We start from the raw sequence: 12,978 nt of genomic DNA, 5'->3' as shown, positions 1-12,978 counted from the left end.
CATCCTTTTTCAAGTTTTCATTAATTTTGGTTGCATCTCCTTTCTCACTGAAGGCTTTCTTAACAAGTTTCCATAAATCTTTTGAATGAAACATTGTCTTCATTAGCAGGCTTCAAAGATTGTAGTTATCACCTTTGAAGAAGGGAACATTAGCATCCTTAGCACTTGAAGAGCTTGACATTTCCAATATCTCTGATACCACTAATAGGATCAGGATCTCAACAATTTTCACTCAATTTTCACTCAATTACTTGAACAAAGAAGTAGAATCAATTCAGCACACACAAAGAAGAAGAAGATGTATTCACTGGAATAACAAATTTGCTCTTATTTCATTCAAAGACCACTCAAACATTTAAACAAATAGTTGATATGCATGCCAACCTGGCACCTCACAAACATACACTCTAAAGTGGACAAAACACTAGTATAGAGAAAATAACAAGAGCATCTAAACAAATTGAGGAAACAAACACAACATGATAAGTGACTTCTCATCAATTCCAGGTTCCAATGCTCACACATTTCAATTGCTTGTTTCTGGATACCTGCTACTTCTAAATTCTATTGTAAAGACTCCGATCATGTGCTTTCTCCAACATTCCTATGTCCTCATAAACTTCTCATTGAAACCAAGTGAAAAAATTTACTGAAAAAGAAATAAAACTCAAGGAAAACATTGTTCATCACTTTATTTGTATTAAAAAATAAAGCTGCTTTTGGTTAAAAGTAAAAAAAAAAAAGAACTTAATAGGGAAGTTAAAAATGTGGTGCACATAAAGGAAATTATGTGGCGATTAGATCTGAAAAAAAAATAGTGTCAATTTTTACCATTTCACGACTCTATTTCGATTGTGAGAAATGATATATATATTTAATACTGCTCAATTTGAATATTTAGTTTTAGTAGTATCAACATACCATTTATTTGCCATGAAATTATCCCTCCAGCATCTTAATGTTTTGTAGCAATGTATTCCAATATTTTCCAGGTGCTCAACACTACATTATGCATGAAATACCTCTTAGATTCCAATAATGCACTTGATATATATATATACATATTGTAAATAGTTACCAAAGCATAGAAGAAGAAGCAAAGGAAGATGTAATTCTACTGAGAGAAGGGAGACATTCTCCAGGGAAAATATATTCCTTAATAAAATCAGAACTTCTCCTGTATTTATCATATCTTTCATCTGAAATTGAGATGAATTGCATTGTAATATGACTCAATTGTAAATTCACATTTGCCAAGGACTAATCATAAGTTTCATATTTCAATAATATTTTTTACCTGTAAAACAAATAGTCCATCCTCAGCTAAAACTGAATCACAACAACTAAAGAACTCTCCCATGTATTCATGGCCTACTTGTTCAATCATCTCACTAGTATATATATGTATATATATAGTTATTTCAGGCTGAAAAATATAAGCATGCTAAGGAAAAGTTTGGGCGGTGATCATGTTACCAAGATATAATCCTATCATATTTGTGGGAACTTGGTAATTGGCGATAATCAAACGGAAGGAATTTTATTTGGCCTTGAAAAATAAACACAAAATTGATTTGATATATAAAGCATTGCATTGAAGATTATTCAGTGGTTTATCCACTTTTTTTAAAAAAATGAAGATTATGCATTGGAAAGAAAAACAACCTCTAAACCGGCATCTTTGACTCTATTTTGTGCATAGTATAGTTGCTCCTTGGAAAGGGTGATGCCTGTATATTTGCAACCGGTTCGCTTCACAACTTTAATAGCTAAACTTCCCCAGCCAAAACTGATCTCAAGAATTTCATGCTAGCTATCGATTCTTGCCTTGATGGTGAAGAAAAATTAAAGAAATTAGATAGAAAAGCAACTAATATCTACAAAATCTTCTCCAACTCACCTTTTCAATCAAAAGGGAAATTTTTCGCATATGTGCAACCTTCAAATTTTCATTCTCTGACTGTGAAATTATATTAAGGACAATAAAAATTAGGGCAAAATATAGTTGCGACACACCCCTTGTATATGTGTACCGCAAGAGCACAGGTTGTCGAAGTAATAAAGTACCCCGGTAAGTGGGTAGTCGTATCCACAGGGAATAGTTGTTATAAAGCAAGTAGTTATGCTATTTAGCTATCAAGTGAACCAATTTGTGATTTGAGTGAACAATATCAATGCAAATAAAATAAAGAAAAGAGAAAGGAAACGCAATAGGAATAAGAAGAGGTAATCGATGGGAAGATGGGGTACCCGGACATTGCTCACCCTAGGACTACTTTTCAAGTACAAGACTAATCATTGTACCTCCTAACTGATGCTTAATGAGTCGTGGAAATCCAAAGACACACGGTCCTAATCAACCGTAACTAACCTTTACTCTATGCTCCAGCGGAAAGAGATACTCTCGACGCCTCATACTGTGAAGGGTTTCTTGAAGCTCTAGGGATTCCAAGTGATAAACCCTATTCCTTAATATAGATCCAACCCTTTGGTCCAGGCGAAAAATCCCTAGTCATGATTAAGCCCTAGCACTAAGGATTCCTTCAACACTTCACTATGTTGCTTGCTTAACTAAACCCCTAGGGGAGTTTGTCTCTTAGCACTTCACTCTATCATGACAGCAAATAACTCTTGGAACGTGGAGGTAGGATAAACTACATCAAAAGAGAAATGGGACATTCTCCTACCTCTCGACTCACCCTCTCGACCTTCTCCAACCTTGCTTTGTCTAACCCTAATGAAGTGTCACTCATTCACAAGGGTTACCAAGATAAATTCTCAACCCTAGTGTCACTCTAAAGGAGAATCAATTCAACAAGCATTTAAGGATGGAACTCAATTAAAACATCAATTAAAAAAACATAATAAGAGTCAATGAAACAAAATCATCCTAGGGTTTACAAGTCCAAGTACCCACTAGGGGTTTAGCTCTCCATGGAGTAATACACAATCAACAATGAAATCGAAAGTAAATGCATACAATCCATAGATAAAACCCCCTTGTAGTCTGTATCGATGGTCTTGCGGAGCCGCCTCGTCTTCTCCAAAGGTTCCTTTGTCAAACCCGGTGCACACTTCGCCGAATCGATGCCGACAAAATCTCCCCCAATAGTTCTCCTTCAAAGGAACTCGATTTCGAATGCCATAGGACAGCTCCTCGAACCAAGCAAACGTCTTTCCAAACCCTAGCTGCGAGCGCCTCCAAAGATGGGCAAAAGATAGAAAAAGGATCACCAAATAATCCTCAAAACGCAGTATTTATAGGGGCTGGAATCGGGCCATCCACATGGGCGTATGGATTTCCAGAAATCAATTTTCTGCGAGCTATGAATAGTAATTGCTACAGTGATTTGCTACAGTAACTACTACAATAATTTGCCAAAATGCTCCCGAATCCACTTTTGTTATCGAGGCCACATGAATGAGCACACATCTATGCAATATATCGCGTCGTATCTTCAATGAAACCACATTGATGGAGCTCTTGCTAATGTTGCACAAGTCGGAACAAATAAGTGTGACTGCCTTTCTGCCCTCCACTTTGTGTATTCTCTTGAGCACAATGGAGGTTGGCACACACCATATAGTTTTTTAGCACAACTTGTGTCTTCACCTTTGTTCTATCCAAGAACTTCACCACAATCATGTCCACGATCTACTTTTGCTTTCTTTCATCCAACTTTGTCTCCACAACCCTACATGCACAAAAGAACACAAATACACATGAATAAGCGATAAAATTTGATAAAAGTGATGTTCAATGTAAGAAAAGAATATTTCATTTTACTTATACATAAGCACTTATCAAGTTGCGATTATGAACTTTCTTTTATGAGAATGGAATCTAGAGAGGTTCATGAACCTTGAATATTGTCGAGGAATATGTCATTGTTTAATCTAAAAATAGAGAGAAGAAGACATAACTCTAGGAAAAAAAACTAAAAAACAAAAGAGTATGTTAGTTTTATTTTTCCCACATAAAAATGTCTTCCAAACTGATGCCTTAGATGCATACCAAATCATAATGCTGAGAAATATTTCAACGGACTTGTGTAATAGTGTTTTGCCTTGGAACATGCCAAAAAAAGTATCAAGCAAATGCTACTCCAGTTGTAAAAAGTAATGGTGTCTACCACACCTTGTTCATGTTATTGAGAACATCCATGCGTATGATTCATTTATTCCGAACTAAAAACTGAACTAAAAGAAAAACACATAAAGATGAAGAAACCTATTGAATGTCTTTCTAGAAGAATTCCTCAAATATATATTGGCAATTAGAATCTACACGTGAAAAAGTATCACAGTTAAGTTACAATGAGTAAAAATATGAACTGTGTTTCTTTCAAGTTGGTTATTGTGAACAAATATTGGAGACCTTCTTGCTCGTCAACAAAAGAAAAATAGCCATTAATGTACGCATCTACAAGGCCTAAGTTAGCCTCTGTTGCAACCTGTTCAAAGGTTTAAAAGTTGAGTTTTGGTGGAGAGATATGTTATAAAGAAACATAATAAGGACAAGTTGTGTAGGAAACCAAACCTTCCAATAAAACAAGGGATTATGCACTTTTAAGACTAATTTTATCCACCTTATCTCATCTTTCCTTTCAAATACAAAAATTGTGACCCCTTCTTCTAATAACCTGATTAGCAGGAAGAAGAAAGTTTTGCGAAATTTCAAATGCGAGCACCAGTATAAACAGGTGAATTCAATTATTTTGACACTTAATTATAAATAGCAAACTCATGTTAGGGAACTAGTAACTATATATTTTTTCAGAAATTTAGTAACGATAGCTCGAGCTCCAGTTTCAACCTATGGAAGCATCATGTGTTTTGGGTTTCTTAGGAGAATATAGTTTTTGCCAAGCACATTGTTTGCTGTAACTATGCCAGCACAAAAAATAAGATAAGATCCATCAGCTCATGTACACTGATACTATTTCATGATATGTCAAACTAGATATTGGGCATAGATATCTCATTTTTCTTAATAATGTACTTTTAGAATGGTAATCTTGGAAAAACATATCACAAACCTTTAGTCCATCCTTGTGGAAACCACAACCTAAAGAAAAGAATCTTAAAACCAATCAAGAATTTTCTTTTTTATGAGGAACTTACTTTGAATGAGGAAAAAAGTTACTTCAATCACCATAACACAACAATATCTTACCTTTGTATGCCTATAAAACCAAATTTCTCTTTTCCCATATGTTTTGTCAAGTTCAAGAGAAGCTTTAGATGTTACAACTAAAGGTATTTGATGGCTGGTTTCCCATTTTAGTATAGTATGTTTTGGGATGAACTGAGGATTGAGTGTCACTAGGAAAAGGTAGATTAGTAGAACTGCAATTCTATAAATTCATGCATGAAAATTGAGTCATTTAAGCATTTAAAAAATATCTACATGTTTCCTATAGAGATTGCACCACAAACCTGAAGTAAATTGAGCCAATATATAAGGCATGCTATTGAAAAGGTTGGTTTCTTGTCACGCTCTCATCCTCCTCATTGTTTCATCCCCCTCGAGCTCAATTCTCTGACGTCGTCCTCACTTGGCATGGCAAGTGAGGGACAAAATCCTCCTCCGCCTCCTTGGGCGGAGATCATAGTCGCGGTGAGGAATAAAGCTGAGCCTTCCCTATTAGTTACAGGTCTAATGCTGACAAAACTTAAGGAGACTACTACTAATTCTGTTTTCATGGATCCCGAAGCAAAGAACAAGGTAAAGAGGAGGTTTCAACACTCCTTGTATGTCAAGTTTTTCAGAAAATCATCTCTGTATGATCTTATTAAATCTAATCTTCAGTCCAGGTTGGGGGAATTCAGTGAAGTCTTTGTCTCTAATCTTCCAAATGGGTATCTCTTGATCCAATGTGAGACACATGAGGCTATGCAGAGGATTCTGTTTGAGGGTCCATGGACCGTCAATGGATTTACTCTACAAACTGCACCTTGGCATCCTTACTTTGAACCTGGATTTACTAAGCTTACCACTGCTGCCATATGGATCTAATTCCATAATCTTCTTGTTGACTTCTGGGTTGGTGAAACTTTGGAAACTATTATGTCTCATTTTGATCAGCTTCTTAAGATTGATGATTACACCACTTATTTGTCCCAATCAAGATTTGCTCGGGTTTATGTAGAGATTGACCTCTCTAAACCCTTGAAGCGAGGTCTTTGGATTGGTGACAAAGAACATCGGGTCTTTCTTGTAGTCCTTTATGAGAAGCTACCTACTTTTTGTTATCTTTGTGGGTTGGTTGGATATGGATCAAACACTTGTAGCCGGCGATCATCGGACAACCAGAATCGCCCTTCTCAGTCTCCTTAAACTGGTCCTAGTGATCAGAAAAGGCCAAAGGTCGAGGGTAGTTAGGTCGGTTCTAACGTCACGATGGAGGCAAGTGATTTATCTAGTGTCCTGGTCTCGAATTCATCAGAAATGGATTTTGGGCCATGGATGTTGGTCACACTGTGGCGTGGCTGTGTCAGAGAACATGGTGATAGCAGAAACATTGGCTCACATGAGGCTCATGTGAGTGACAAGGGTCACCCATTAAAAATTCTCATTCACCTGGTTCCCAGGCTAGAACTACTTGGATGACATGTGGCGGTATGCTAGGCCGAAGTAGGGGTGGCCACCTTGGTTCTCGTATAGTCCCTCATGATTCTCTAGCCTTGGAAGTGAATAGGATCCAAGGGGAGAAGATATCATTTGATCTGGTGCCAGGCACTCATCCAACGGCTCCAGATAGACTCAATGGCTCAGAGAATAGCTCTTTGAACATAGCTCCAGTTTCCCAGACTCCTCAGGCTCCTCAAACTCACCATTCCTTCGTGGGCTTTTCTTTTGAGAGGAAAAGTAAAAGGGTTAGGGTTTCCTTTCCCCCTCTGTTCTTGTATTGTCTTCTAGTCTTCAAGAAGAGGAAGCCCAAGAACATCCTACAAATCTTCATCTCATGTTAGATGATCGAGTTTCTGATGTTCTCCGTGCATCTCCCTCTTCACCAGCTAATAGTGATCAGGAGATGAGTGCATTAGAGGAGACAGATGAGGAAGGCTCTGATAAGGTTGAATTTGATAAGGAAGATCTAGATGACACCATGACCTTTGATCAAGTCCAGTTAGGTATGAGGAGTGAGGCTCTTGTTCGGAAGAATTCCTAAACTTCGGTGGCTCTCTACAAGAAGGGGAGAGTTGAAAGAAGTGGTGATGGAGTTTAATCCTCTCCTTTCTTTGTGTGCGACTCTTTTGTCTTTCCAAATGATCGTTAACTAGGAAGTCTTCTCCCTTTTTTATTTTTCAGTTTTAATTTTTATTAGCATGGATCTTATGTCTATTATTTGTTGGAATTGCAGAGGGGTGTCTGGTCGGGATACCGTCACCCATATTTGTGAGCTTCTCAAAAAATTTAATCCTAGTTTTCTGTTTGGTGGAAATGAGGGCAGATGAAGTCAGGTTGCACCATTTTTGTGGTAAGTTGGGGAAAGGATTGGGAATGGGCTGCAGTGGTGGTTACGGTTATTCTGGTGGAATTATCACCTTATGGAAATAACACATTGGATGCGTTACCCTGGTTGCCATATCCTGCAAAGCTCTACACCTGGTTATCTCTGATATCAATAACATAGATTGGGTTATTTCTATTATCTAGAATGATACCTGAGTTAGGAGATAGCGTCTACTTTGGTAGGAATTGTCAGGTTTGTCCTTCTTCAATCTTGCTTGGGTTATTATTGGTGATTTTAATTCTATCTTGCATGATAATGAGCATAGAGGTGGCTCTTTTCATTATTATGCCTGTAAAGCTAGACTCTTCCCTGATTTCATAGCCTCCAATGATCTTTAAGATGTTGGTTTTACTGAACCGGACTTTACTTGGTGCAACAACTAATCTGGTCTAGCTCATCACTGGCTAGGTTGGATCGTTGCCTAGTTAATACTACTTGGACTACCAATTTTTGCTTATGTTATTAATCATCTTCGTAGGCTTTTTCCTGATCATGCCGCCTCTTCCTTAAAGCTTCTCCTTGTTGTTTTTGTAAAAGTAAAGTGTTTCGATTTGATAATTATTGGCTAGATTATTTAGATTGTCATGCTATTGTTAGAGACGCTTCGAATTTCCAACCTCACTCTAACCTTATGCATGTTTTTTCTCACTTGGTGGCTCGTACTAAATATAAGATTATTCTCTAGCGCACTAAAGGTTTGAACTCTCTTTCTTAAGAATACTGAAGTAGAAATCTCTGCTTTAGAAATGCTTGATTCTGGTAATTCTTTTGATGCATGTACCCAGACTGCCTTGATGTCTCTCTATAAAAAATTTGCTACTCTTCAAATGCAGAGTGCTAGTAAATGGGCCCAGAGGGCTCGGTTACTGTGGGTCTAGGATGGTGAACATAATATTGGTTTCTTTCTTAATTGTGTTCACATTCGCAAGCAAGTTAATTCTATTTCTCATATTATGGATTCTAATGGTAATGTTTTCTCCAATCAGCATGGTATTGAGCAGGTTTTTATTGATTTCTATGGTAAGCTGTGGAAAGACCCTTCCCTAAAAGAAATTTCTGAGGTTTTAATGCCCTTCCTAATGATTTGAATCTATCTCTTCTAGTGATTTTGATTTTTTGATTCGTGATGTTTCTAAAAATGAAGTCTTCCAAACTTTACTTTTTCTCCCTTTAGGCAAAAGTCCTGGACTTGATGGGCTGAATGTGGAGTTCTATCGCTTTTTCAGGGATGAGGTTGGGGATCATTTGTTTTCAGCCATTAACTATTTTTCAGATTATTTTTCTTTGCTTAACTCTTGGGGTAGGACTTATATAATGCTTATTCCTAAAAAATCCAATTCTAAGTTGGTTTATGATTTTTGGCCGATTTCTCTTTGCAATGTTTCTTATAAAATTAATTCCAAACTTTTAGCTAATCACCTAAACCATGTTTTGCTTAATTTTATTAGCCGGGAACAATATGGTTTTGTTTCTGGCCGGAATGTTTTTGATAATATCATTGCCCTTTAAGAGATTACTCATTCTTTTAATAGAGAGTTGGTGAGCCCCCGTAGAGTGCTAGTTAAAATTGATATTGAAAAGGTGTATGATACCTTGACCTGGCCCGCTATTCTTTCCACTTTGACTAAAATGATTTTTCCTTCTCAGTGGATTTCTTGGATTGAGGTATGTCTTAGTTCGGTTTCTTATTCTTTGCTTATCAATGGTCAGCCCACTTCTTGGATCTCTTCTTCGAGGGGAGTTAGGCAAGGGGAACCCCATATCTCCATATCTATTTATTTTGGTTTCTCAAAACTTTACTGCCCTTCTGAATTTTGCCCTCAAAAATCATATGATCCCGGGTTTTAATAGCAATCTTAGACAAGATTTCAATCATCTTATGTATGCCGATACTTGATCCTCATTACCCATGCTACCAGGAACTTTGCTCGTTTAATCAAGCTTTGCCTTAATATCTATGGGCAACTAACTGGTTAATTTGCTAATGCCACTAAATCTTAGATTTTCTTTCCTTCTTGGACTAATTTGAGGATCATGAGAAGTATCTGCTATATTTTGTCCTTTAAAGTTGGTTCCTTTCCTTTCATTTATTTGGGGGTGCTTATTTCCCCCAACAAAACTTGCAATGCATCATTTTAATAGTATGTTAGTGAAAATTGAGAGAATTCTTGCTATTTGGAAAAAATCTAATTTTAGTAGTGCTAGCAAGACTACTCTTGTTAATTCATCTCTCCTTTCTATTCCTCTCTCTATCTATCCTATACCTGATGGTATTTTGGATAAGGTTTCTACTTGTGCTAGGAATTTTCTTTGGTCTTCCAGTGGCAATCGTAATGCCATGCACTTGGTTAATAGTCGGGATACTACTCTTGACCGATCTGAGGTGGGTCTTTCTATTAAAAATTTGAAAATCTCTAAAGTGGTTTTGATGGCGAAGCATATGAGAACAAGATTTATGTCATTGGCATTAGTTATATATCCAATGATTGAGGTTGATCCATTTGAAAATTATTTGGTTGAGAGGCAGTTGGAAAAGATGAGGTTTCAAAGCAAAGAAGAAAAGAAGAAGAAAAGGATTTCTTGTTAAATTGAAAAGAGATTAGCATTTTTGTCTGGATTGCCCAGAACAATTGGATTTTGAATTAGAGATTAGTTAAGTGGTTATGCAACAGAATGTCAACAACCACTTGTTTTTTTTTTACTCAGGCATTAAATTGATAGACCACTTTTTAATCCATTACCCATTTGAGGCATGGATTTGATATAACTTTGTCTCCATTCTTAAACTACTCACATACTTTAACTTGATAATTGACATGTGGGGAGTATGGTGATTTAAGCTTTGACCCCTGCACAAAGCGTTGTGGGACTTTCTAGCTAGAACCATATTTTGTAATATTTGGCTTGAGAAGAAATCCTGCATTTTTACTCAGAATAGTAGCCCTTTTCTGTGATTCTTAGATATGCCCTTTTTTTGCTAAGATAAATTTCTTACTCAATTATTTTATCATTTACATATTAACTATTCATTTATTTATTAAAAATAATCATAGACCCTATTGGTGTGTGTGGTTATTTAATAGAGCCCCCGAGTTCACCAGCCCAAGTCGAGGGAGCAACAATTAAACAAAGTCAACATGAAGTTTCATGGAGTCCAACATTCAATCAAGCTCGCTGGCCATAAATCAGCCCTTAAACACCACGCAATTGGCGTGAAGTAATTAGCATGCAAGCTCGAAAGCCCACTCTTAATTAATATCCCTCACAGCTTCACATCATGAACACCTTGCAGCTTCCATCTGAGAAGAAGCTGAGATGTGGGTGGTAAGAAGAAGGGACTTTGAATGGCGGGAAGAGGCCACAGGTGAAGATCATTAGAGGGTTTAAGGTATAGTTAAAAGGAAAATTAGAAGAAAGGATTTCGATTGGTTTAAGCTTGGGTCACGCATGGATGGAGGTGGTATCAATCATCATCATCAATCATCATCACCATTATTATCACCATCATTATTATTATTATTATTACTTGCGCATAGTTACAATCAATTAGCTCCTCTTACAAAAAATCACTATAAATGTCCTTAGAATTTACATATCAGCCTCCAAGCCTAACATGCAACTGATGCAAGTCCTTCAAGTTTTTCAAATCAGTCCTTTAGAAAATAATTCCTCATAAATAAGTTTTTTGAAAATTACCATTTACTCTCAGGCATTCAAAATCTTTGCAAATCCCTACTACCTTATGTAGACACACACGAGCGCGCACACACATATATAATGAGAATTATAGTTTTACTTTATTTTAATAAAATAAAATACTCTAAAATTTTCCTCTCAAATTAAAAAATTATAAAAAATTATCAAAAGTCAATAATCTCTTAGTTTATTGGTACTGGGTCTTCTGTGTAGGGTGTTTATGTCTTACAAAAGAAGCAAGTTGAACCTAACCTCACACAGGATAAAGGCACAGAAGTGCTAATGGATTAACTCTATATCTGTGCATGTCCCTGATGTAGTTTGTCCACATTTCATCAAAACATATAAAATTAGAGAAATAAAATCAACAAAAAATTTTTGGGTGCATACTACACATACACTAGAATTATTTAAAAAAGAAGAATCTAACTTCACATTAATAATTTCGATAAAGAGAGGGTTAAACAATAAAATGTCATTTTGAGCTGCCATATTATAATGCGAAAAAGAAAAGAATGGTCGTCATGGCCGTTACTTGTAGAACATGAGAATCACTACAGGAAAAATATCTATTGACATAAAAATAAGCTTAAAAACCCGTGCCAAACTGACTTTGGCACCATATTTCGCACAGAAAAATAACTGTGCCTATAGCAATGGTGACAAATATATTTTGACATAGTTTTTTTAATACCATACCAAAATCTTGTCACTATTTTTGACATAATTTTTTCCTATCATACCAAACATTGCCATTGGTTTTTAGTACGGACTTTGGTTCCAAATTTGCCACAATTTTGGCATGGTTTTATTGGTTCAGTATTTCACATGATTTTTAGCACAATTTTTTATACTTTACTTTTTTCACAGTATCTGGCACAATTTTTGGCAAGCTTTTTTACTACGGCTTTCAACACACTTTTTCTTTATTCTATGAAAAATAAATTTATATGAAATTAATTATATTAAAAAACATTCTATATTTTATATAGAATGCTTTTAATAAAATAATATTAATGCTGACTACAAAGAGAGAAGTAATATTTCATAAAGCAATAAACTAAAACCCCACCCAATCAAGTACAGCCTTACACAATGTGACAATGTATCTTCAAAATCAAGATAGGGGAATAATATTGAGGAAGCAATAGGAACAAAGTAATATTTGGATCAATACTTGCTTCTTCGAGAGTCATTTCCAGCTGTTCATGGCCGTAAACTTTTTTGGGGAAGCTAGATATCTATTGATAACCACCGATAGCAGATTTGTCTAGTGAGTCTATATACTTGTATATAGAATATATTTTATCTGTGTTAGGGAAGCTCTATGCTCTCCTTTCCCCATTCGGGAATCACACTAGTATCTGCAAAGCCAATTCTCATAGTTAGGACCATTAGTTAAGTTCTTAGAAATATCTAAATTGATCCAGAATGATACATATGTTGACTACTTTGGTGTGTGTCTTCCTTGAAACTGCAGTACTTTCAGTGTTCTTGATGACTTCTTTTTGTTTGACACTGGATTTCTTCAAAGCAGGTGCTTTCCTTTTAGCTTCTCAGGCCATATCTTTCTCCTGCAAACAATTGATTATTGTCAATCAGTTTTAAGTTTGTATTCATACCATAATGGTGATTCCCATGTCCTTTTTAAGGGATTCAAGATAGGGTGCATTCTGTTCTTCTCTATTTTATATTAAGTAATTAAATAGAGTTTATTACTTAATATGTAAACAATCCTCAAAGATAATATTTTTTTTCATTT

At 36.0% G+C, this 12,978-nt stretch overlaps 1 pseudogene; it reads right to left on the bottom strand.

Moving 5' to 3' along the window:
- Positions 1 to 604: 604 nt before the first annotated feature.
- LOC120251406 lies at positions 605 to 5,565 on the bottom strand (annotated as a pseudogene).
- Between the last annotated feature and the right edge of the window lie 7,413 nt (positions 5,566 to 12,978).

The sequence above is a fragment of the Dioscorea cayenensis genome, chromosome 1, assembly GCF_009730915.1.
Source record: "Dioscorea cayenensis subsp. rotundata cultivar TDr96_F1 chromosome 1, TDr96_F1_v2_PseudoChromosome.rev07_lg8_w22 25.fasta, whole genome shotgun sequence".
Classification (NCBI taxonomy): domain Eukaryota; kingdom Viridiplantae; phylum Streptophyta; class Magnoliopsida; order Dioscoreales; family Dioscoreaceae; genus Dioscorea; species Dioscorea cayenensis.
Note: the sequence above shows the minus strand (reverse complement) of the source record. Positions and strands in the feature narration are given on the sequence as shown.